Here is a 26335-nt window from a genome sequence, read left to right on the forward strand (position 1 = left end):
CAGAGGTACTTAACCACTGAGCCCCATCCCCACCCCTTTTTAATATTTTATTTAGAGACAGGGTCTCGCCGAGTTGCTTAGTGCCTTGCTAAGTTGTGGAGGCTGGCTTTGAACTCACGATCCTCCTGCCTCAGCCTCCCAAGCTGCTGGGATTACAGGCGTGTGCCACCGCTCCCTGGCTGGAGGTATATTTCATGGGCAAATGTTACCCAAAATCCTGTGTTCATGCATTGTACAGAAGCTAGTGGCTGTGGACTGAACTGTGTCAAATGTTTGCTATAAATATCAACAAAGCATTATTTTCCCTAATGTGTGAACGTTAGCTGATGGAATAGATGGAAGACACCAGATGTTTTTGTCCATGTGAGAATAATTTAATGTTTTTCTTTTTTTTTTTTTTCCTATATGAACTGCACCCAATGATTTAGGATTTCCTGCAGTCGTTTCCAGGACTGAACTCCCAGGGGGAGCCATGCTAAGGGTGACAGCTGGCTAAAGATGCCCAGCGTTTCCAGGTCATCGGTGCAAAATGTTCTTCACTGTCCTGGTCACCTGCAACCCCGTCTTCCCCTCAGATGGCCGGCTGTGACTTCGATGCCAAGCTGGAGAGAAGAGGCCAGGGAGCTGGTGACCGCCCCCCTTACGTCATCCTCCCAGAGACTTGCCCTGGGCATCTCCGAGTGGCTCCCGAGATGTGCCCACAGCCCAATTCTGCCACCTGCCAGCAGGACTGACCCTCTCCATAGCACTGTCACTGTGCGCACAAGAGAAGACGTGCACCTCCCTTTCTGCCCTCCCAGGGGCTGTGTTCTCATCATCAGGGCCAATGCCAACTTCCTCAAAGGAGACCCAAAGCCAAAACATCCGCATCCATCCAGCTGCTGACTCCCCCATCCCTGTCAAAAGCACAGGGGACACTTGGGGTGCCACTCAGGGAATAGACGAGTCTTGCCAACGGGCTGGGCATTGCAAGCAAGCCGAGGGCAGCCCCGCTGGGCCATGAGGCACCGGCTCCCGTCAACACCCATTCCACAGTACCCAGCCTGTAACGGAGAACTTGAAAGTTTGTGTTCTTGTGGAGACGGAGGAGACTCCCCGCCATCTCTGTGAAGCTCTTCCAGGTCTTTGTCGTGCGTTTTATCCCCTTAAGAAATCTCTCACTGGGGCTGCTGTTTGCCATTCAGGGCTGTGTCTTCTCTCAGCCACTCAGGACATTGGGGACTTGGCTCCTGGGACTTCACTTGATGTCTGTCCAGGATTCTTAGCCATGGAGACTGGAGCCTCAGGAAACAAAGGCGCAGCTTGGGGGCTGGGAGGGCGCCTTCCAGGCAATTCTGGAATAAAGGAGAATATCCAGTCCACGAAGGGTTTGCCCACCCGGGGCTGCACACCGGGCTCCTGGGGGCGGGGGGGAGTAGGTGGGACAGGGTGCCGACTAGGAGGAGTTCATTCTCAAAGCCCAGTCCTCCGGGAATGCGTGGGGTGACCTGCAGACAAATGACCTGGTGGACACGGTCTGCTCCTAGGGCCACCCACAGCAAACCCAAAATGGTGCTTGGAATCCAATCCAGTACTGAGTCATTCCCCAACTTCTTTTGAAAATGTCCAAGTCCACATGTCAGAAGGAGTCTCTAGACTTCCCACTGATAACTCGCCTGGACTGTCCATTGACCTAAAAATGGGTGCTGTCCATAATCTCTCGTTCTTCCACGTTTTTCTATATAGCGATTGGCACTGCAGAAAAATACTCGGCCACTTTTCCTTTTCTCACCCTGTATATATTTTTTAAAAGCAAGAAAACACTTGGTTGGTGCTTGACGTTGCTATAAAGTTTATCCAAAGACAGCCAGTGTCCTTGATTCAATAAGCTCAGAAAGCCTGAGGGATTTGAGGCTAATCCTGGGGAATCCAGGTCTGCAAAAGTGTTCTGGATATGACGGGAGCCAGCGCAGATTCTCTGGGGCCATCTTGGCCAAAGAAATGTCGCTCATTGGAAACCATTCTTTCCCTTCGTTTTATGCACTGACAGAACTATCTACCACTGGGTAAGAAGTCAGTTCCAGAAAGAGCTGTGCACGGCAGAGAAATTGGTCTTAGAAAACTAAAATTGTGGAGTCACAGGTAGGACGTAAATGGGGTCAGAGAAAGCTAGGCAGTAGCAGGAGAGATCTTATGATGTGACCCTGGAGTGTCCCCAAAGGCTCAGGAGTTGAGGGCGTGGCCCCCCCCAGGGTGACACTGCTAAAAAGTGTCCTAACCTTTAAGAGCAGGGGGCTGGGGGAGGTCCTCTGGTCATTGGGGTGTGGTCTCTAGGAGAATCCGTGAACCCTGGTCCCTTTTTCTTCTCCTTCCCTTCCTGCCCATGACATGAGAAGCTGCCTCCTAAAGCAATGGGGTCAAAGCACCATAGATGGGAGTCTCCCAAACTGTGAGCCACCATAAATCTTTTCTCTTTCTAAGTGAATGATCTCAGGTATCTTATTATGGTGGTGGAAGGCTGACTAACGCACCTCCCTTGTCTGATAGCAAATCTATACACCCCCATTTCGGAAGGGCTCCTGCCCGACCCTGGAAAAAGGAATGCAGCCCAGAGAGTGCAAGAAGTTGGACTGGGTAGTGGTTCCGGCTCAGTCTACTGCACCAGAGCAGTAGACTGTCCAGCGGCATTGCCACGTCCCTAATGCTGCACCCATGTCGAGGCAGCAAAGTCTCCTGAAAAATAGAAAGGACAGCGTTTAGCCGGCTTCTGGATCGCTGATCACGGGGCTGTTCTTGGAGGGGGCCACGTGCAGACAGGAAGCTCCACAGCCTTTTTACCATATCTCCCCCTCTGCATCTCTTCCCCCGTACCCTTTGTAATTCTCTTTGCAATCAAACACTCGATATGTGGGCGCATTTCCCAGGATGCCATCAGCTCCCTGGACAGACTGATGAGACCTGGGAGGGGGGTTCAGGGCAACTTGATTTACAGGTGATGGGTCCAGGAGCAACCTGGGGTTTGCGATTGGCTCTTGGGGGTGCAGCCCTGGACCTGTAGCACCTGATGGCACCTCCAGGTAGAGAGTGTCAGAACTGATTGGACAACAGGACCCACCTCGGGTGGCTGCTGCAGAATCCATGGCTTGCCTGGGGGCGGGGACAGTCCAGCCCCACAGCCGGTGTCAGAAGCCAGGAGAGCACCGTGGCGCTCAGGAGGAGAAGCTGAGTCGGGGTGGGGTTTTTCTCTCTGTCCACACAACACCTGATGCTTTTAATATGCCGTGGAATGACACAAGCGTAGAGTCTTAAAAGACCAAAGCCAGGTAAGGGGCTTTGATAATGAGATATTCAGACTCACAGTTGGGACTAAACCCAAAGTCGCATGTTCTGTCTGACAGGTGACAACTCAATGCAGCGTCTCCAAGGTCACGTCCGGCTCCCAAACCCCATCCGGAGGCGTCCACACCTCCTGCGAAGAAATGGCATCATTAGTAAGTAGCATTGGCTTCCGGACACGGCCGTCACAGATTACCACAAACTTGGGGACATGAAACCACGCACTTCTGTGAGCTCACCTTTCTGGTCACCGTCTGATACTGGTCATAACGGGCTGAAATGAAGGTGTTATCAGGGCTATCTTGCTTCTGCAGGGTCAGAGAGGAGAATGTGTGTTCTAACCTCCTCTGACGTCCACCCCTGCCTCGTCCCTACCTCCAGCCCCTCATCCCACATCTTCAAAGAGAACCATGGCGGTTGGGCTGGGTCCTTGAAAAGGATAATGCTTTATTCTCTCCATCTCTTTGCCTTCTTCCATCCCACAAGACTCTCGTGGTTCTTTGGACCCACCCACAGGATCCAGCACCTTTTCTTATTTTAAAGCCCACCAGGGAGCAACTCTAATTCTTCCAGGCCACAAAAGCTCACATACATGTAAATTCTAGAAATCAGGACGTCAGCTGGGTGCAGTGGTGCTCGCCTGTCATCCCAGTAGCTCGGGAGGCTGAGGCAGGAGGATCTCAAGTTCAAGGCCAGCCTCAGCAAATTAGTGAGACCCCCTAAGCAACTCAGTGAGACCCTGTCTCTAAATAAAATAAAAAATGGCTGGAGATGTGGCTCAATGGTAAAGCACCTCTGAGTTCAATCCACAGTATGAAAAAAAAAATGGAAAAAAATTTAGGATGCAGACATATTTGGAGGGCCATTAATGTGCTCACTACCTACATAATGTGCCTTGCTGATCTTTCCATACAAACCCTATGACATCCACCTTGTTCTTGTTCATAACAATTTCACAGATTAAAATACATAAAAATGACATGTCCATATTTCACTCTGTGTGTGTTGGTCTGTGTGATCTTGTGTGCATGTCTGCATGGACATATGCATTATCCCTCCCAATGTCCACACCCATCCCTCCCTCTGCATACACACGCACATGTTCTGAGGCATCTTATCTGCAGATACTTATGCAGGAATTTTTTAGACGTTCGATATCTGAACCAGATTGCAGATTGTGTGGGATTTATTTTCAGTAGTTAGCTCAGTTAGACAACAATTTTCTGTGACTGCTCATTTCTCCCACCTCCCTGTCAACACCGTCGATTGGAAGTTGTAAGAATTTGGGCCATCTGTTAAGAAATAATGTCTTTGTACTGTTTCCATCTTTATTTCTCATCGTGATGGAAAGTTCCGGCAATTTGGGGAAAGCTCATTGGCCAGACTCCATCTGTTAATTGCTTAGCTATGCCTTGGGCCAACTTTCTTTTTCTCTTAAAATCATTTTTTTTTTTTTGCATAGAAATAAAAGAAGTGTTATGATTCTGAGCCCTGATTTTTGTTTCTGAGTTGAACCCAGTTTGCTTCTTTTTTGGGAGGTGGTATCAGGGATTGAACTCAGGGGCACTCAACCACTGAGCCACATCCCCAGCCCTATTTTGTATTTTATTTAGAGACAGGGTCTCACCGAGTTGCTCAGCACCTTGCTGTTGCTGAGGCTGGCTTGGAACTTGAGATCCTCCTGCCTCAGCCTCCCGAGGCGCTGGGATTACAGGTGTGCACCACTGCGCCCAGCTCTGGTTTGTTTCTTTCTGTGCTTGATTGACAACCCCGTTCAGAATGTCAGACACAGAGGGGTTTGTCAACTTTCACAGAGTTGAGCCGTCAGTGCTGTTCTCTACAACCTCTGGGCTGCTGTCTTGCTTAGGAACAACAACGTCACTTCAGAAATAAGCAAACAGATCCTTTAAACGTGTGCAAAATCTTGTGTCATTTAAAAATATCATCGTCTCCCTCATTCATCTGGTAAGAGATGTGAAGAGGTGTGGTGCTTTTTTAAAAAGTGCCTCACACCATTATCAATTTCATCTATCTCTCATCGATGCCAATGTCATCTTTTGTATATAAAATAAATCTCCAATTATACATTGGTTTCATTCTACATAAAGGCTAGTTGTTGTTGTTGTTTTTAACTTATCCTGAATCTTCCTGCAGAGAAAGTACCCCAGGTACCAAAGAGCCTTATGTTCACCTCCAGTTCCCCAAAGCTGCTCTGGGAAATGCTTTTGTTCCAACAAAAAATTCTAATTACCAGCACCTGTATGTGAAGGAGATGTCCTTTGAGATATCAGACCTGGGGGTGGTATCAATGAGCGTCACGTTAACCAAAACAATCATCAGTGTTTATTGTGGGTTTTTTCGTGTGTCCAGCAGTGGTTTCTTTAAATACACCATATCTTAATCCTTGTACCACTTTATGTGTAGGTCCTCCTCATTTTCCAGACAGGAGAGGCGCCCAGGGGGGCTAAGAACTTGCCTGCGTCCCTCCAGCCAGACAGTGAGAAAACCGCGTGCTGACTTCAGGGACATTTTCTTTAATAGGCATCTTTAGCAGGTGTTCTTTTGGGACATGCAGACATTCTGGGGGTGTGGATCAGTGGTCGAGTGCCCCTGAGTTCAATCTCCAGTACCCCCCCCCCAAAAAAANCATTTTGGTACTGGGGAATTGAACCCAGAGGTACTTAACCACTGAGCCACATCCCCAGCCCTATTTTGTATTTTATTTAGAGACAGGGTCTCACTGAGTTGCTTAGGGCCTCACTTTGGCGGAGGCTGGCTTTGAACTCCTGATCCTCCTGTCTCAGCCTCCAGAACCTCTGGAATTAGAGGCATGTGCCACCGTGCCCAGCTTCAACTTTTATTTTAATAATGCTGAGACTGTTTTGTTACACAGCAACGGATAGCTGCTACAACCTTGAAAATGTCTTCATATAACTGTGTTTGACACATGGAAAAAGTTGGCTTGGTCCCATCCAGAGTGCTTGGTGGACTTCAGAGGTCTCCAGGTGAGCCTCTCTGTTTCTACCTGCACCCACAGTGGCACCCACATCTCTCTTCCAGGAGGATCCTGGGAGACCCCCCTTTGTGCATCCTGCTTCACAGCTCCATCCTTTTTTAAGCTGAGAAATTCTTGCCAGTCTGAGACCCTATTACATAGGCATTAACAGGTACCCCGTGTGACCCATCTCTGATCCTGGGACTTTTTCATCAGGTTCCTTGCTTTGGTCACAGACTCTTGGTTTCCCATCCATGCCATGCCCAGCCCTTCTGTTACGCTCTGCATTCCTGGTAAAGATGGCACCCGAGAACTCTCAAGCATGAGTCTCTTTCCGACTATGGGTTGGTGCTTCCCCACGGCCAAACTCAGTCTGTATCTTTCCAAGGGATTCTCCCAAAGCTTCATGACTTCAAAATGCTCCTGTCTCCCTCCCTCTGTTCGAGATGGATGTGTGGGCTCCACCGCGCCTCTCCACGGACATTCTTCAGTAGCTCCTGATCCCCAACTCCTGATACGTCCACACCCCTAAGCGGGAAGAGGGTTCCCCTACTCACACATCATGGTTGAGGTCGTTCCATGGTAGAACGAGTCAGCCAATGGAAGTCCCTATCTGGATGCAACTGTCATCTTAGCAGACGGTTAAACTTTGGGGATCAAGTTTGTGTCTACAACAAATTCTTGTTTTAAGTCAGTCAGTTCCAGCATTTTGGAAGAGCACCCCCTGGGGGAAACTCATAGAGCCAGGGATTGAGTTTTTCTCTACCAATTTCAAGAAATGCAACATCTCATATCAAAGCAACTCAAAGGGCCCATTCCCTCCTGCCATATTGTTATCCTCTGCGTCTTCACTACCCGGTGACAACCAGGGCTTGAGCCATAATAACAGCCACCAGCAGACTGAAATCCAGCCTCTCAGGGCCAGGGCTCAGAACCCTCTAAGCCAGGCATTGCATTCAGAAAGACAGGAGGAGGTTTCATTTCATATGCATTTCGAAGACTGGTCATTTAGAAGTTTCTTCTCAAAGTATAAAGGGAAGGGAAAATGCTTTTGAAAACCTTTGCAGAATACTTACAGAAAGTTACATGGAAAACCATTTACACAATTAAATGAGTGCCGGTAGCCCGTCCAATGGCTATGATGCCAAAACAATTGATGTTACACTGCCTTTATTTTGTGCAAATCATTTTAATTGCATGAGTTTAGGTAAGAGTTGTGCAGAAATAAATGTATTTGAGCTTTGTGTACTATAACTTTATATTTTATTGATGATCCTCTGTTTTAAAGAAGTAATCTGTATCACACAAGTATTATCAGTTAAGCCAGTGGTACAATATTGTAAAAAGCAATCTTTTATTTCCCCATATGAACTTTTAAACTGATATAATTTAATACCTTAAACAAAATTGCTCCATACTAAGAGAAGACATATCCTTCTTCTGTAAGCTCTTCCAGTTTTGAAATTGCACAAACCTATTGTATTGCAAAGTCGAAAATAATAAATACAGTGTACGTAATGAGGTATCCAAGTTTGTTAATCAATGGAATGATCCAAACATATTTCACTAACAAATTCACACATATACTAACCAGGAATGGTGATTCATGTTTTCATTTGCAAAGTAAAAACGGCGCTTTGACGTATCAAGATTGAGTTGTTGATGTATCAGTATAGGTGTTCAGTTGTACATTTTCAAACCATAGCTCAGGAGAAGTTTGTCTATAGCTGGTTTAAACTTCTACACCCTTTGTAAATAGTGGTTGGAGTCTGCAGACCTGTAAGAAGTGAAAGTTGGGAAGCCTAGGAGATAGAACTCCCAGAGTCCCACCCCAGGGAGCTTACAACGTTATCATCTTTGTTTGTGGCCATTTCTGTAAGTGTTGTTAGACAAGGTAACTGAATATTCCTATCACTTGAAATATTTATGACATCATTAGAGAGAATTATTTGGGGGATTTGGGAAAATCCTGCTGCAAGATGTTAATAATGATTTTGGTTTATCTTTGGGAATTTCTTGGCTTTTGCAGTACTTTCAAAAACAAACAAACAAACAAAAAAACTCAAATATCCCAAAGCTCTCTAGAAGCACAACACTGCAGTTTCACAAGGGGTACTGACAGAGTACCCCGGTCCTCTTTCAAGTACCCCTTACCCAGCAAACAAATCCACGGGCCCTAAACTTTTTTACTTGTTTACTCTAACAAGTAGAAATGTCTTAAATTTTAAATTAAACTTTAAATTAATCCTCAGTTTGTTGAAATTCATAACCTCACAAAATAGGTGCGTGCATTATTGAACTCCCAGATTACCTACAAGGTAAAACCCACATGAAAGTTAAAAAAAAAAAAAAGAAAAAGAAAAAATGACCATAAAATTATAATGCAAAAATATTATTTAAAGTGTTTTTGTTTATATATGTTGCATATCTACTTCTGTTCTCATTAAAATACTGGCTAGCTTTATGTCCATTCCAGTTGACTTCTAAGTGTCTTGCTTATGCTGATGGCTTAAGAATGCGATTTGAGGTTGTCTCAAGGCATAATATTCATTCAGGGAGGTGCCCGGCTCACAATTGTGTATGCAAAACTCACGTTGCAGACAATGCTCTCGACAGCTGTGGGTTTTGGCTTGTCCCATCTCATTGGTTGGGTGTTGTGTGGACTTTATGCTGTGGGTCATGGGAAACTTCTGCTAAGATTGAACAGAAGAACCAACTGAGCTGGTAACTTGCTCTCTGGACTTGAGGTGTGGACAAACATTCCCAGCCCACTGTTCTTTCCCAGAAAAATCGAAGCTCTATATGCATAAGGTGGGACTAGATCAGTTAAAATTATCCACCCACCCATATAATTAGGCCTAGGTCACGCTGCACAGAAAGGTAAGGGTTCCGTAAGAGCCCAGATCCCATGGAGCCCACTGGACACCTTGAATCCAGAAGACATCAACTCCTGTCACAGCACCAATCGAGGATGGGGCAATTGCTACAAACCAGTATGCCTTTGTCACTCCCTTAATGATCAAGCTAGAAATAAATAGAAATGGAGTTTCTCATGCACTCAGCTGATTATCTTCTGAACTTCAGTCTTCATCAGAGACAATCCCATGAGCCAGCGATGGAAAGAGGACCGCCAGGCAGATTCCATAAATACACAGGACGGTCAACTAGTAGTCTATGTTCCTGTTATGCAATCCTCTCTATATTTCTCCAAGGAAATGAGCGTTCAGGACATGTATGTCCCATGAATTCATGAATACGTAGATGTTGAAGGAGTGAATGGTTCACGAGGAGATAGGAGATTCTTGGCTGAACCTTCAAGATGGTGGCCACCAGCAGGGTCCCAGGGACCAGGGTAGTGCTGAGCTCGGTGACAGTGGGTGTTTTGGTGTCTCCTAGACCTGAGACTTAAACACAATCTATTGCAATAACAACAACAACAACAATGATATAATAAACATAAAGCTTTGTTTCCTCGTTCATCTTTCTGTCTTCTGTCTTGCGCCATGATGGACTACCTGCTAAAGAGAGATGCTTTAGTGATTATCCAAGGAGATTTTTTTTTTTTAGAGGGAATACCAAGGATTGAACTCAGGGGCCCTCGACCCCTGAGCCCCGTCCCCAGCCCTATTTTGTATTTTATTTAGAGACAGGGTCTCCCTGAGTTGCTTAGCATCTCGCCATTGCTAAGGCTGGCTTTGAACTTGCCTCCTCCTGCCTCACGAGATACCTCCTTTTGCCCTTGTGATGCTCCCACTACCCTTTTGGTGGGGACCTAGTACCATGTGTGCTAACAGAGTTGAGAACACTTGAGTTGATTCTCACTGCTGCCCAGAGAAGCCAGAGGAGGAGTAAAGACCCAGAGCAAAAATCACGCTTGTTTGTAGGTGAACACAGGATGTTTTTGAGGCGCAGGGAAAAAATTAGGAGAACTTATTTTGGTTTTTTTGTTTGATTTTTAATTAATTTATTTATTCTAATTAGGTATATATGACAGCAGAATGCATTTTGGTTCATTGTACACAAATGGAGCCCAACTTTTCATTTCTCTGGTTGCATATGATGTAGAGTCACACCACATGTACAGTCATATATGCACCAGGGTAATGATGTCCATCTCATTCCACCATCTTTTCTGCCCCATCCACCCCTCCGCTCCCCTTCTCCCCTTTGCCCAATCAAACTACCTCATTCTCCCCATGCACCCCCACCTCCATTATGGATCAGCATCCACTTATCAGAGAGAACGTTCAGCCTTTGGTGTTTGGGGATTGGCTTACTTCGCTTAGCATGATATTCTTCAATTCCAACCATTTACCTGCAAATGCCATAATTTTATTATCTTTAAATGCTGAGTAATATTCTTTTGTGTGTATATACCACAGTTTCTTTACCCATTCATCTGTTGAAGGGCATCTAGGTTGGCTCCAGTTTAGCTATTGTGAATTGTGCTGCTATAAACATGGATGTGGCTGCGTCCCTGTTGTGTGCTGATTTTAAGTCCTTTGGGTATACACCGGGGAGTGGGATAGCTGGGTCAAATGGTGGTTCCATTCCAAGTTTTCTAAGGAATAGGAGAACTTATTTTGAATGTCAGGGACAGATCTCCTTTTTCCTGTTTTCATTATTCATAAAGTAACGGGTATTTACCCCTAGGTAAAAAATTGGCCACATTTTTTTTTTTAATTAATCTGGATGGAAATAGAGAGGGCAAAATGTTGGTTATGGGAAAAGACACTCTTTCTCCAAGAAGGGCCCATTCACACAAGTGTCATGTATCTATTCCAGCAAGGCCCTTTTCATTCACTGTTTAACACAATCAACACCAATAAACAATCTTGAGTCCCCGTTGGCCGGAGGAACCCGACATTCTCCCTTTATCACTGTGAAGCCCCAGAGACTCTCGGAACCTCTTTAGACATGCTTGTTACGTGTGAACCACTTTTTTATTAAGTGGAAATAAATCCCACTTAGCCTTTGCCCGCCAGGGCCTCATTCTTTACATCTGTTCTCACTTTTGAAACCCTGACGGAGAGGGACAAGAGCTATGCTCCAGAAGACGAGGATTGGAAACTTCTGTGATGTGAGTTCGCACCATGAAAAACACAATCAAAAGCAAACGGTTGGCTTGGTTTTGTAGGGGGGTGCTGAGCGCTGGCTGAAGTTGGCTGGATTTCTTCCAACGGCAGAAGTGCTCAATTGCAGACGCTGTGCTCATCTCGCCCTCAGTGCATGGGGAGGCTGCATTAAAACACCTCTCCAGAGCTGGGCAGTTGGCAGCATTAGCTAGCACAATGGATCCCGAGGAGAGGGCCAGCCACTGCACAGGGCTGTCCTCTGAGAGGGCCAGGGCGTCCTGCCTTGGAATTCATTTAGGTGGTTCTTTTTCTTTTTATTTTATTTTTTATATATTTTTTTTGGTGGGGGGGGGGTTCTGGGCATTGAACTCAGGGGCCTTTAGCCACTGAGCCCCATCCCCAGCCCTATTTTGTATTTTATTTAGAGACAAGTTCTCACTGAGTTGCTCAGGGCCTCGCTGTTGCTGAGGCTGCTTTTGAACTTGCAATCCTCCTGCCTCAGCCTCCCGAGCGGCTGGGATGACAGATATGCACCCCTGTGCCCGGACATTTCTGTGGTTCTATATTGAGCAGTCTTTCTGAATCCAACTCCTCTTGTGTCATCTACGTGGTAGGAGGGTATGCAGTACCAAATGATCAAGACCACTGTCCAGGTGCTGTCGGGATGGAAATCCCTGGGGCTTTGACGGCTTCAGTTGGTTTCATTGTCCTGAAATCCTCGATCAACCATAAGTTACTAATCATCCGGCTCGAGAATGGATCGCGACTGGGGAAAGGCCGACCACACACTGGCAAAGAGAGACATTTGCCTTCAGGGCCTTTCTAGTTCTGAGGATGACAGGCAACACTTTGAGGACAGATTGAATTTTTCATCTTCAGAGCCTAAAGGGTATTAACCTCTAAGCCTGGAGGTAATATAACCTTTATAAAGAATCCTGATGTTGTTTACAAGCAGGCGTGAAGACATGCTACATGTCAGTCAAAACGGGCTGCTATCAGGGAAGCATCCTTGACTCTAAGAACACGTCTGTATCACAGATCCCGATAGCAACACAAGGCAGTAATCAATCAAAGGAACATCTCCTGCTACTTCTTCTCAGGGTAGCCTAGAGAGGAACTTCTAAGCAGGTCATTTTAATTTTTTTTAAGTCACAGAATTATAATGGTGATTCTGTAGGCAAATACAGATTATTTATCTGAAAACAACTGCACATGAAGTTTTTTTTTTTTTACAAAACAAAAACATTTAAGATTTTTTTGCTTTATTTGAGAGTTTTCATTTACCCTTTTTTTTTCATTTCAAACCCTGCTCATTATTTATGTCACAGCAGAATGATAACGATAAAAAATGCATATGGACTTATGTGGGGTGAGTTTTACAGAAGGCAAATATTATGTTGAAATAACATTTCTGAGATATATTCATTAGCAGTCATAGGAAAGAATGGAGTTAGGATTTGTTCATCTCCCTTGCTAACTAGCAGTCACCATTACTAATGAGACATGTGAACATTAATAAAACTGACGTTTTCTTTTTCTATAAGGAATTAAATTCAGGGGCACTCAACCACTGAGCCACATCCCCAGCCCTTTTTTATATTTTACATAGAGACAGGGTCTTGCTGAGTTGCTTAGGGTCTTGCTAAGTTGCTGAGGCTGGATTTGAACTTGTGATCCTCCTGCCTCAGCCTCCCAAGACACTGGGTTTACAGGCATGCCCATCGTACCCAGCAATAAAGCTGATTCTCAGTTCAGGAGATGCCACTAGAAGTCAGAGAACTGATTCCTGTTTCTAATATTTCCTGTGAACTTTTGGGCTTTATTTGTACATCCTTGAAGCACTATGTTAAAAAAATGTATTTTCAGCAAGTGCTTCATGCATGTATTTAAACATCTGATGAATAATTCTTATATTTTATCATCACAAATCCAATCTTCATGAATGACAATCAAAAACTGGGAATTTCTTTGCAGCTATAGAAAGAACAATATATCCAACTGGACATCCTAGGAGTACATGGTTTCTCAGAAATACTTCAATAAGAAGGAATTGTTATTTGGCGATTGAAAAATACTGTTCTTTAAAATGCATTCATTTAATATCCAGTTAAAGTTTTCAAAATAATTGACCAGTATGTTAAGTGTGTGTGTGTGTGTGTTTAGGTGCTAACTTACTGTACCACTGAGCTAAATCCCTGACTTTTTAAATTTTTTTAATTATTAAAATTTGAGACAGGGTCTCACTAAGTAGCCCAAGCTGGCCTCCTGCCTCAGCCTCCAGAGTCACTGGGAATACAGGTGCATGCCACTGTGCCCAGGTCTTATTTATGTATTTTTTTTTAATATATGTGCAATAATGAGGTGGAACTACCTGGCTTTGGTGATACACAGAACTCAGAATAATATCTTAAGAAACACCTTTTGCCATGGGAAAAAAACATCATCATGTAAAAAGTATTTCAAGTAAACGTGGAGGTCATTTTTGCCTCCTTGGGTGCATCTTAATGCTGAAAAGCCAGGGAAACTCTGCCGTTCAGAGTGGAGAGGTCAGAGTTTGCATTTCCAGAGTGAAAAATTCATTATCAAGCTTTTCTGAATCAGATCATCTTGTGTTCAATGCTAAATGATCAGTAGATGCAATAGATCTTTCCTTAAAAACATTACATCAACAAAACTGTGCACAAACAACATGCAAATTACGACTTCTAAATCTGCACTAACAGAGAAGGAGAAAAAAAAAAGCCTAGTTCTTTATCAGGATTAAGGAAAGACAATGATAAAGGGTCACAGTCTACTAACTAAAAATCAGCCTGTTCCAGGAGCGTGCTGAATTTCCATATTATTCAATAATATTGAATAATAATGATATTATTATTCAATAATAATAATAATTATTATTATTATTGGTACCAGGGATTGAACTCAGAGGTATTCGACCACTGAGCCACATCCCCAGCCCTATTTTGTATTTTATTTAGAGACAGGGTCTCACTGAGTTGCTTAGGGTCTTGCCATTGCTGAGGCTGGCTTTGAACTTGCGATCCTCCTGCCTCAGCCTCCCAAGCCAATGGGATTACAGGCGGGCGCCACCGCACCCAGCTGAGGAGCAACTTTAAATTTCCTGGCTAAGTTAACATGGGTGTGGCTGGTGACAGAAAATCGCCCATGCTAGAACCTCTATTGTTTCGTTCTTTCTGTTCTGTGCTTTGAAAAAATGATGTTACCTGGAATTGTATGAAGTTCACATATTAACTTTGAAAGGTCAGTGTTATTTCGTCGTCTCAACCAGACACATTTTATATTTTCCTCATTATCGAGGACGTGCTTTTGTGCTTCCGAGTAAATACAGAGCAGTTTCACTCTCCCTCATGTGCACACGTGTGTATAAAGATGGGCACACCTATGTAGATACATGTTGGTATGTGGATGTAGCCTATAGATAGTGACTAAGTAGAAGGTATAGGAGTCTGTGTTTATATACGTGGGTGTTCATCTTTACGACTTGTGTTAGTTTTGTAGTGCTGTGACCAAAATGTCAGACAAGACCAACTTGGAGGAGGAAAGATTTGATTTTATTGGGGGTTCATGGTTTCAGAGGTTCAGTCCATGGCTGGCCGACTCCATGGCTCTGGCCCAAGGGGAGCAGAACAAAATGGCGGCAGGGCCTGGAGGAGGAGAGCAGCTCAGCTCAAGGGAGCTGGAAAGCTTTGAGAGAGGAAGAGATTGAGAAGATAAATCCTTCCAGGGCATAGCCCAGTGACCTACTTCCTCCGGCCAGGTCCCATTTCCCAAGGAGTCCATTCAGCCATCAATAGATGGATCCACTGATAAACTCACAGCCCTGGAGATGTTATAATGGCCAAAAAGCCCCACCTCTGAACTTGGTTGCCATACAGAGAATGCTTTCAACTGACTTTGGAGCACATTCCAAGTCCAAACCATAGCACTAGCCATTCTGTATCTCTGACTACAGATACAATCATTTCCACTTTACATCTTTATTCTTTAAAAAAAAAATTGCTATTTTAAGTCTATATTTTCCACCTTCTTTATATAGATGATATATTTCACCTAGATTCTTTTTTTTTTTTTCTGGAATAATGCAAGCCTGTGTGTGGATACCTTTGTTGAAGGTTTTGACACCAAAAATTACCTTTTCAGTGCTGGATAATAGCTAGAAATCCTAGATAATTTCATTGCTAGGTAATTGATGTTTCTGTGATAATTTCCCTTATTGACAGGGTTTTATTCAATGCAATGTTTTTCTCCAATTTGCAAATAAAATAATTTACAAATAATTAGGATTTAATTTTCATTTTTTTAAAAAAATATTTTTTTGAGACAGGGATCTAAATATGAGTTTAGCACTTGGTTTCAAGTTCCTGGGCTCAAGATGTTCCCGGCTCAGACTCTGGCATAGCTGGAAAAACAGGTGTGTGCCACCATGCCCAGCTAACAAATGTCCTGGTTTTTTTTTTTTTTTTTTAAGTCATTTTGTATTGCTGCTGTAGGCTTTTTGTTCATTACAGTGTTTTGTAAAGTCTGGACATTTTAGATCCCATATAGGCTTATGTTTTGGCCTGGTAACTCTGTTATTTAATTTGAACACTGAGGAAAGATCTGGAATGGTCTCATAGGAGTCTTTGGTGAGTCTTGACTACGTTCGGAAGTTAAAATTTTTATTCAGATTCAGAGTGCAGTCTGTTATCTTGAAGAAGATCATGGGCCGTCCAGCTTGGTCATGCGTTGAACCACAAAAGGCTTTGCCCAGTCTGTTCAATATTCCTCTGCAAAGTGGGCCACCCCCAGTGTTAGTTTGCATGCCTCAAAGCAAAGACCAACAGCTGTCAGGACCCTTCTCCTTCAAGTTGAGTCTATTGAGAGGAGCTCATTTTATTACAGACCACTATCTCCTTCTTCAATAACACAGAGATCCAAGTTGGGACCGTCCTAATCAGTACTGAGTTTGACTTGCTCCGTGAATGGTACGATTTAGTCTGGGTGGGTCTACGTGCATTTATTTGCTGGTTTTGGGGAAAGAAAATCCAACCGAAACCCAGCAAGTAAGCATCACAGCTGCAATCCTTTCTGACCAGACGCAGTTGAGGTGGAGAGGCAGAGGTCAGTCGGTGGTACCTCTTGTAGCTGTCAAACTGATAGGAATTGGGCGATTCCCAGAATGCAATCCTTTCTAAACGTCTGAAGTAAGGCTTAGGGTTCCTGCTGTCACCGGCCAGGGGTGGTGTGTTACAGGATGAGTACATTATCCCTGTGCCTCATGCATGCGATTAGTTCACACTGATCCCGAGTCCCGTAATACTTGAGTTGCCTTCAGAGATGAAGCCCACATCCCCTCCCTGGTCTTTCTCAAATGGTATTTAGAATAACAAGAGCGCTTCTATTGTAAATCACCCACATCTCTCTGGGCTCACGGAGTCATCTGGCATATCCGAGGTTACTCGGGGGTTCTTAATCAAGAATGACCTCGGAGGGCATGCATTCCCTTAGTGTCAGAGTGGACTGCAGCTAAGTTCTTCCTTGGACTCCCCTGATTCCACCAGAAACTAGCCAAAATAATTCGTCTTGCTCTTTGAGGTCATGTGGATGTGGCGTGTGCTCGTCTAAAGCAATCTGCCGTTCCACTGAGTGCTTCCCTATTTGGTGGTGGAGGAAATCTGACCCTGAACCAACTCTCTTTAAATGCTACATAGTTGTGATCATGGTGCATCATTTGTTACAGAATATTTGTCAGTATACACACTGGACATATGTGCATGTAAGCAGTTATTATAATTATTTTTATTATTTTTATCTAAAAACCAGAAAGTATCACTATAAAATCAGAAAAAAAAATGTTTTAATTTTCCCCAATGTGATTCAGTTTAACTGTCTTTCTCTTGTTTTCTCTTTTTGTTATGCCCCTAATACACCTGGAGGGAATAAAGCGATGGATGGATAAATATGTTCCAGAGTATCTAAATGTTTACGAATAACCATGTTAAGTAACCAGGCACGGAAGACGGGAGGATTCCCAATTCTGCTGCCTTCTCAGGTCTGGGATTACATCCCTAAGCACTCTGATGGCTTCGCAATGTCATTCCCTGGGCAGGGAGCTGTATGCACCCCTACTGTGTTGATGAGGTGTATTCCTGGGACCTGCCACTAGGGGAGCATGTCCCAGGGAGTCAGGAGAAAACAGAATGGGCTTCATAGGGACCGCAGATGGATCCCTGCCAGAGCCTGGAGCTCACCTGCAGGCCCACAAGCTGTCCTGTGTCTGCTGTTGTCAAGAGCTAGGTCTTTGATTGATTTCTTTTGCTCGGCATTATTGCAGCAACTGATGCGTAGTGGAAGAATTAACCACAATGTGCCTGAAAGTAATTTGGCTCAAAGCATAGCAGTTCCAATAAAATAATGATTTTTGTCTGAACTCCAAGGGCCTGCATAAAACCACATCCTATTCTGAGGAAAGCATCATGGCCCACAGTCCCCTACCGGGAGAGTTGACGCAGGTGGTGTCTTATGCATGAGGTCCTCACCAGTGTTTTGCAAACATTCAGCAAAAGCAGGGAGTCTCACCTGGTGGTGGAGGCAGAAGATAAAATGTAACAAAGAAAAGAGGGAGAAGAAGTAGAAAAAAAATACCAAAATTGTAAAGATAGAGCACCCGGATGTAGCAGTCTTTCTTATCAGTGGTTTTGCTTTCCACAATTTCAGCTACCTGCATCAACCAAAGTCTAAAATATTAAAAGGAGACTTTCATAAAGAAACAATTCACAAGTTTTGAATTGCATGTCATTTTGAGTAGCACGATGAAAGTTCATGCTGCCCCACTTTGTCCTGACCTGGATGTGAATCATAATTTTGTCCAGTGTATCCACACTGTATATACTACCTGCCCGTTAGTCACTTAGTAGCCCTCTCAGTTACTGACTACCAGGGCATCACAACAGCTGTGTTCAAGTAACCCTTATTTTACTTAATAATGCCCCCAAAGTGCAAGAATAGTGGTAATAACAATTGGCTATGACTACAAAAAATCTGCTTAGTGAAAAAGTGGAAGATCTTTAATAGGAAAGGAAAAAACTCATGCTGAACTTGCTAAAATTTATGGTAAGTTATTGTTGTTACTTTCTTACTAGGCCTAATTTATAAATTAAATTTTATTACAGGTTGAGATAGGGAAAAAAAAAACACAGAGTATATGTGGGGTTTGGTACTATCTAAGGTTTCAGGCATCTGCTACGGTGTAGGAATGCATCCCCAGTGGCTAAGGATGACTAGTGTAATGTTGATTAGAGCTGTCTCTCAGCATTGCTTGTATCCATGATTCTAGATCTATTTGGGTCCCTGTTCTTTTGGTGAGGTCCCTATCAGTGACTCCAGTAGCATATCTCTTTAGCAAGTTGTTGTCTTGAAGGAGAACACACAGGTTTCTTAGATTCATGTATTCTTGCATTTACGGTAAATGGAGTGATTTTCCGTCATTGAAACTGGAAAAACCCAATTAGTCAAGAGGAAACTGAACTGTACCCTTTGTCAAGTTGCAGAATGCTCTTCCACTATTAATGCCAACACTAGAAAATGTCCACATTGTGGATTCAAATATCACCCCAGTTCCTCTAGAGATCTGGGTGTGGTGTGTGCTATGGGGGCATAAGGATGCTGTGTTCCCCTAGGAATCCAACGACCCCGGAGACAGGCAGAGATAGTTTCAAGGTGATAGAGTTAACAGACACCAGGTGGTGTGGAATTGTAGGGGACAAACATAGCAACTGCTTCCTGGTATTCATGTGAGTTTTCAATAACTGGCTTGGAACTTCTATCTTCTATTCATGAATTAAAGAAAAAAAATACACAGGAGGTGGAGGTGGGGGGATCACAGATCCGAGGCTAGCCTGGGTGATTTAGCAAGATGCTATTTCAAAGTAAAAAAATAAAATAAATAAAAAATGGCTGGGCGTGGTGGCGCATGCCTGTAATACCAGCAGCTCGGGAGGCTGAGGCAGGAGGATTGCAAGTTCAAAGCCAGCCTCAGCAAAAGCAAGGCATTAAGCAACTCGGTGAGATCCTGTCTCTAAATAAAATACAAAATAGGGCTGGGGATGGGGCTCAGTGGTCGAGGGCTCGTATGCTTTCAACCTTCAGAGTTCCACCTGACCCGTGTTTTAATTGCCACGAGTTCCTCACGGATCAGGAAGGTGCATGCATATAAATCCCTGAACATTTTTGAGTGGGATACGTCATCTCACCTTTAGGCTAATGCATGCCCCTGGACTATACTTCCTAGAGAGTATGCAGAAACAAAAGTGGAGAAGACTCAAATTGAACTTGAAAAGTTTTCCCTTTAGAAAGTAGAACGATAGCATTATTATTAATAGCATTTAAACTCTTGAGTTAAAATATTAACATTTTCCACTTAAAATGAAATTTAATAATGTATAGCAGAGTCCTGCATACATCAGTGGCTCATAAGTATAGATGATAAAATGAGCCTCTTGTCTCTGTATCATGACAAAAAAAAATCAGAATATTCTAAAGTGGATTTTAAAGGCCTCGATTCTGTCTTCATTAGCATTGGGTATCTAGGCTCATCTTCCAAGAAAAAAACTCAAGGGAAGATATTTTAAAACTTTGCAATCTAATATTCTGTGTCCTTCAACAGAAGTTGCTTCTTCACACAGTAGAAAATAAGGTTCCAATTGTGCAATGCTGTTAGAACAATAAAACTAGACCTTTCCATGTTACGTGCTGTATATACACACATAGGCACATTTTGTTCCCTTTATTCAGCTTTGAAGTTCTCAGAGCTGAAGGTCAGTAGATAGTGCCAACTTTTTCACACTTTTGGCCTCTCAGTAGCTCAATAGTGACAACCAATAAAATAAACACAGAGCTCATTTAATGTGAATAATGCCCAGGGCTCTGAGGAAGTTCTAGTACATTAAAAAAAAAAAAAATCTTGCAAGAAGTACACGTGCCTTATAGATAGTGCAATTCTGCTTAAAAGACAATTACAATTCTTCCAGTGGGGTCCATTGGGAGTTATTCTCTCTGGAAATAAAACAATCCCCTTTGGTCTTGGCTATGTGATGAGTTGTGTTTGTCCCAGTATGCTGTTGTCAAACAGCCTTCTGAGATGACCCCCAATAATGCCTGCTTCCCGCCTCCGGGTCCTGCTGAGAGTGTGCCCATCCAAAGTAGAGAGTTGCTTCCCGGGGGCACAGCACTATACAGCATTAGGAGGCACCTCTGAGATCAGGCTGCACCCGTTGGCCGGCTCTCTACTTCTGGTTCTTTTCACCTGTCTGGGAACTAAAGTAGATGGCCACAAAGACCCGAGGTTCTCACTCCCGCGGCCCCTAAGAGACCACCCTGCCAACAAGCACATGCGCGACCTTGGATGGGCACAGTCTAGGATCCAGGTGACTGAGGTCCCAGCTGGCTCCAAACTCAAGAGAGGCCCTAAGCCAGAGGACCCCACAGAGCCATGCCAGAATTCCTCACCTCAGAATCTGCAAGGTCACCAATGTCATCCTCTTGAGTCACTGCATTTGGGGATGATTTGTTCCATAGCCACAGAAAACCAATGCATTTGCTGTACCCTTATTGTGAACATTATATTATATCATATTATTATTGTGGGAAAATATAGCACCTGTGGTGCACACCTGTAATCCCAGCAGCTCAGGAGGCTGAGGCAGGAGGATTGCAAGTTGGAGCCTAGTCTCAGCAACATAGTGATGTCCTAAGCAACATGGTAAGGTCTGTCTCAAAGCAAAAAAAAAAAAAAAATTAAAATTGCTGGAATGTGGCTCAGTGTTTAAGGGTCCCTGGATTCAACCCCTCTTACCAAAGGAAAAAAAATTATATAGCACATATTGTAATAGAGGTAAAACCCAGTGTGCTATCAGAAAACAGACAGAGGAACAGTCACTTTTTCCCTTTAAATACTGAGAGCGTTTTCAGATGGTAGCCTCTTCGAAGAGAAAAATGGAAACCGGTGATTCTTCCGGCTTACCAAGTCTACCTTAGCTGGTTTTGAAGGGGAGGCAGCCTTCCAATTCCTCGTGCGTTTTCCCTAATCAAGGAAGGAGAGAAGGTGCAGGTCGGGTCTCTGATTCAACCACGGGCCATGCACAGCACTTACAGACACACTTTTCCTCACAAACCACAGGGTCTACTTCATTGTGGAGTACACGGTCCTGGGTTATAAATGCCCGTTCAGCCTGATATAAAAGGGTTCATTAATCGTTTCTTTGGTCTATCTTTCAGGAAATGAGAATTTAGATAAGCCATAAATAGCTCATAAAGATGTCTTATTGCAGATGACTTTTGTTTTAATGTTCAATTACCATTTTTGGAACTGCATTTCTGTCACTTCCCTGGTTACCTTCTGGCTCTGTATGAGTGTGTGTGTGTGTGTGTGTGTGTGTGTGTGTCCCCTGCTCAGCTACAATGTCCTCAACAAACACTGCGACTTCAGTGGACCAAGTAGAATCCAGTGAAGCTTCTAGAGCTCTCATTTGGTGCCTGTCCCAGAATGCAAGAGAATAGCTGAGCCTCAGACTCTTTCTGGAACACATAGGTGGCCACAAAGTACACTTGGGGGCATCTGTACTTCCTAGGTCTCTGTTGCATGAGTGGATAGCCTATGGGAATGTCCGCCATTTTTAAATTTGTGGTTGTGCACTGTGGTCTCATGGGGCAGTAGCTAGGCCGGTGTCTGTTGACCTCCGTCAGAAGGGTACAGAGTTGTGAGGAAGCATCTTTCCTTCTAGCATCTCCTCCACAGAGAAGGATGGCCACTGGCAGGAGGGAACCATTGCTATGTTTGGGGGATAAAATGCACATTTCTGTTGACTTATCAAATAGAATAAGCACAATCTAGATCAACTATCCTCTGGAGACATTCAGATAAAGGAGAATACTGAAACTTTCATGATTTATTTTTTTAAACCACTATCGGTCGTTGTGATTAAAAATCCAGTAGTGAGATTTATTTCTCAAGCATTTATTTCCCAGTAGAGATGGGCCGTGCTCCGGAAGGTGGCCTTGTTGGGAAGATCACTATGAAGGTGGGCGAGTCTCATGGAGTAAGAATGACTTACCGTGTTGAAATAAGAAATGGCTGGGGCTGGGGCTGTAGCTCAGTGGTAGAGCACTTGCCTTGCATGTGTGAGGTACTGGGTTCGATCCTCCGCACCACATTAAAAATAAAGAAAGAAATTGTACCAAGTTACAACTAAAAAAAATAAAAAAAAAAAGAAATAAGAAATGGCTTTGATTGGGGGAAACCTGACGACCTTGCTTTATTTCTTCAGCAATGATGATTTCGTAGTTTGCTGTTCTTTCTCTGCTTTCAACAAAGGTTTCATTTCGGATCACACAATTGCTGTGGATAACCATCATTTCACTCTTTAAAATTGAAACTGCTGTTCAGCACCTGTGTTGGCCTGTGTGCGATGGTGGGGCCTCACGACTGCTGGACATGTGCTCTACGGCTGAGCCCCAGCCCAGCCCGCCCCGCAACACCTGCACAAAATAAATAAAATACACCCCTGAAAGATCTTTCCATCTGTTTTCTCACATCTTCTATTTCCTCCCTAAAAAACTGTCTTCATTTACAATATGGGATAGAGAACCCCCTTTTAAATAAAAAAAAAATGCATATAAACACATCTTAGGATTGCAAAACTTTATAAAAAAATGATAGTATAATCTAATTATTCACATTTTCAGCTAAGTAATCCGAGGTGAAGATTAAACCCTAAATGTACTTTTCTGTTGAAAAGTTTCTCTGTGGTTTCCTTATGTTTGGAAACATTCAAAATAATCCTCCAAACCCACTGGGATCACACATGTGCAACCACCGTGCCTGGCAAAAGTATTTATTACCGTGTATGCCGATGCACTCTCTTAAGAAATTAATGGGCAGGTAATTTCATTCTGGATTTATTGATATCTTCGCTTTGGACATTTTATACAATGTGGTAAGGTTACGTTAGAAAGCACATAGGAAATGCCAGGGATGTGAGAATTCACAGGTGCCAGTTTGAAAAGGCTCTTAAAATTTTGCCCCCAAGCCAACAAAGAAAAGTAGATGGAGTGATGGAATCAGAAAGTCTCCATTTGGCACCTGTCACCTTGATATCACGGGCCGCTCGACACCAAAACTAGGTTGACAGACGATCTATAGGTAGTCTCAAAATATACCACTGATTTCTTATAAATATGACCCAGTACTTATGAATTGAAAAGGGAAAATTAGTAACTTCCTAGGGGAAAGTTTGGGAGACTTCAGCTTCAGCAAAGGATGAAGTTTAACGTCACCCATGTTAGGAGAAAGAGGTATCATGGCTTTCTGACTTTCCTACCAAAGACAACATACCATCTCTTTTTGTGGCATTCCTGTCCCAAACAAATAAATCAAGAGCAACCATTGGGGGGTCACTTTAAAAAAGCTTCTGTTGAAAGACATCCAAGAACACAAGTGTCCTGCTACCTTCAGAAATGTCAAGTTCATAAAAAAGCACAAGAGAAAAGGAGGAACAGTTCCAGATCCAAGGGGATTAAAGATACGTGAAATGCGGTTCCTGATTGTAGACTGCGTCCTGCACCAGGAGAAAATAGGGAAAGATCCAATATGACTGGGAATTAAATAGCCACACTACCAAGGATGAATTCTTGGATTTTTGGTAATTGTCCTAGGTTTTTGCCAGTCTGTATTCTTGGGAATTACACACCAAAATCTTCAGGGCAACGTGCAGGTGATACTTGATACTCAGTCTCGAGTTGTTCAGAAAAGAGAAAGGATGTGTGCTAGAGGTAGGAAATGTGTGTGTGCGTGGAGAGACGGCAGAATTGAGATTTGTCATACGACAGACAGAAATCAGAGAGGGACATCATTTGTTGGACAGAAATAGATACAGACAGAAATAGATGATAGGGAGAAAAATCGGCAGATGGCAGAGATAGATATTGATAAATAAATGAAAGAACAAAGCAAATGTGGCCACGTTTTAACACCTCCCAAATCTAGGTGAGTGTTCGCAGTCAATTTTGTTCTATGCTTACACATCTTCTGTTTGACTATCTATGTATCTATCTATAAAGTTATGAGAATAAAGACAGAAATGGGGATGAAAATTCACATAAATTAATCCAAACAACGATGCCTCTCTGGGTAACCAATGATCGCTTTCGAACCCGTTCTGTGTAAATTTTTGTGCTGACACTTTCTGAGCAATGGAGATTGTTTTCTGACAGGAGATTTGCACTCTCCTCTTGGTTTATCTGATCTACCAAATGCAGGCCCTGGGAGAGCAACCACCAAGTCCAAGAACTTGTGTTAAACAGTGAAAAGGAGCGCAGGGCCCCCTCTCACCCAGAGACATGCCTGATAATATTTAGGTTTCTCAAGCTGTTGGGGATTATGCCGTGGACGTCTGTATCATGTCCAGGATGCCTGCGCTTTTTAAACAGCAATTGCAAAATTTCTGCAGAGTCCAGTGCCAAAATGTAAAAACTGGAAATGATCACATTCTTGATTCAAACTTTAATAGTGCACACTTTTTTTTTTTACAATGTGCTTATTCACTTTCAGTGAACTGAAACACAACGTGGTATTGGCTTCATTCCACGGCCACTCCAAATTTTACATAAAATGTTCACAGCAGGGGCATTATCCCATAAATGCAACATGAAAAAGAAAATAATTCCGTGTTGGCTCCCGGCAACGGGATCCAAGTAGAATTGCAGGTACACAAGCTGCTTCGGTTATTCATACATGTCAATGTCATCCCGGATTTTTCAGAAATAGCACTGGCATGACTTATGTTTTGAGGAATCTGGGCCAGAAATCTTTGGTGCCAATAAATTTGTGTCTATATGGAAAAAATGCATCCTCTAGTCCCCCTGTCTGGGGGGAAAACCACAGAGGCAGGGGAATGACCATGGGAAAAAAATAGGTTGGGATAAAGCAAACACCCCCTGTGTTTCCTAATGGGTTCAAATGGGTTGTGAGGATATCACAAGTTGCTAGATCTACACAATAAAGACAGTAAGTGCCAAATACTCAATGGTAAATGCACATAATATCGCAATGAGTCTCCAATGGTCCCCTCTCCTTCTATCCTAGTAAGAAGCATGGGTCCCTTCTACACTCACCTGGAAGTCATATAACCAAGGACTGAGATGTTAAATAGGGAGAAACATTTGCCAGAGGATTCCAGCAAAGACACGGGCCTGACTCTTCGTAAGCTTTTGAAGGGCCTCTCCAAGACTGGAAATGATATTATGGTATGGATGGTGACTCTCCCAAAAGTAGCAGCCTGTGAACGCAACGAGGCAGGTGACAACTACACGTGTTTAAAACCTTGATTGGGCGGCTGATTTGCAGGAGATATTAGCTATCCCAACTGGCAAGCTCCTGGTGGTCCCTTGGGTCCAAAGGATACCAAGTCAGAAACAAAGCTTTGTTCTTGAGAAGCAAAACAGGTGCCTCTCTCTAAAGCCTGTGCTGCCTGTATGAAGATGAAGGGTTCGCAGTTCCCGGGGGATGCCAATCTCCACGAATGCTTGTTCCATCAGCTCTTTGGGCTGTCAATCTCTGAGACTGACGGCTGCCCAGGTACCAATTTTAAGTACCAAGCACCTTCAAGAAAAGACAGATCTCTGGCTGGCCTTCACGCCCAGATCACTGGCTCCAACTTCTGCTACATTCTCTAAACTCGAGTCATATTTCAAAAGCAACACCTCGTGCGATATCTTTTTTTAGTGTTGAACCTAAATTACCCATGGGGACCTAACCTCATTCATGATACCTACACTCCACTGAAATCCATTACCCCAGAAATCTAACATATTTACAACAAAGGGGAGGATCACCATTAATGTAAGTAATAAATTTCCTTTATGTCTCAAGCAAGCTGTATGTATCTCTCCCCGT

The 26335-nt window shown here is 43.6% G+C and overlaps 1 long non-coding RNA gene across 1 annotated transcript in view; it reads right to left on the bottom strand.

Annotated features, from left to right (window-relative positions):
* Window positions 1–326: 326 nt before the first annotated feature.
* The window catches only part of LOC107158742, a 338106-nt gene continuing 312097 nt past the window's right edge, over window positions 327–26335 (bottom strand). The window contains exon 12 of the long non-coding RNA XR_007345084.1: window positions 327–3448. This is a non-coding gene — a long non-coding RNA (uncharacterized LOC107158742). The remainder of the gene's footprint in view (window positions 3449–26335) is intronic.

Source organism: Marmota marmota, unplaced genomic scaffold, assembly GCF_001458135.2.
Source record: "Marmota marmota marmota unplaced genomic scaffold, marMar, whole genome shotgun sequence".
NCBI classification, from domain to species: Eukaryota; Metazoa; Chordata; class Mammalia; order Rodentia; family Sciuridae; genus Marmota; species Marmota marmota.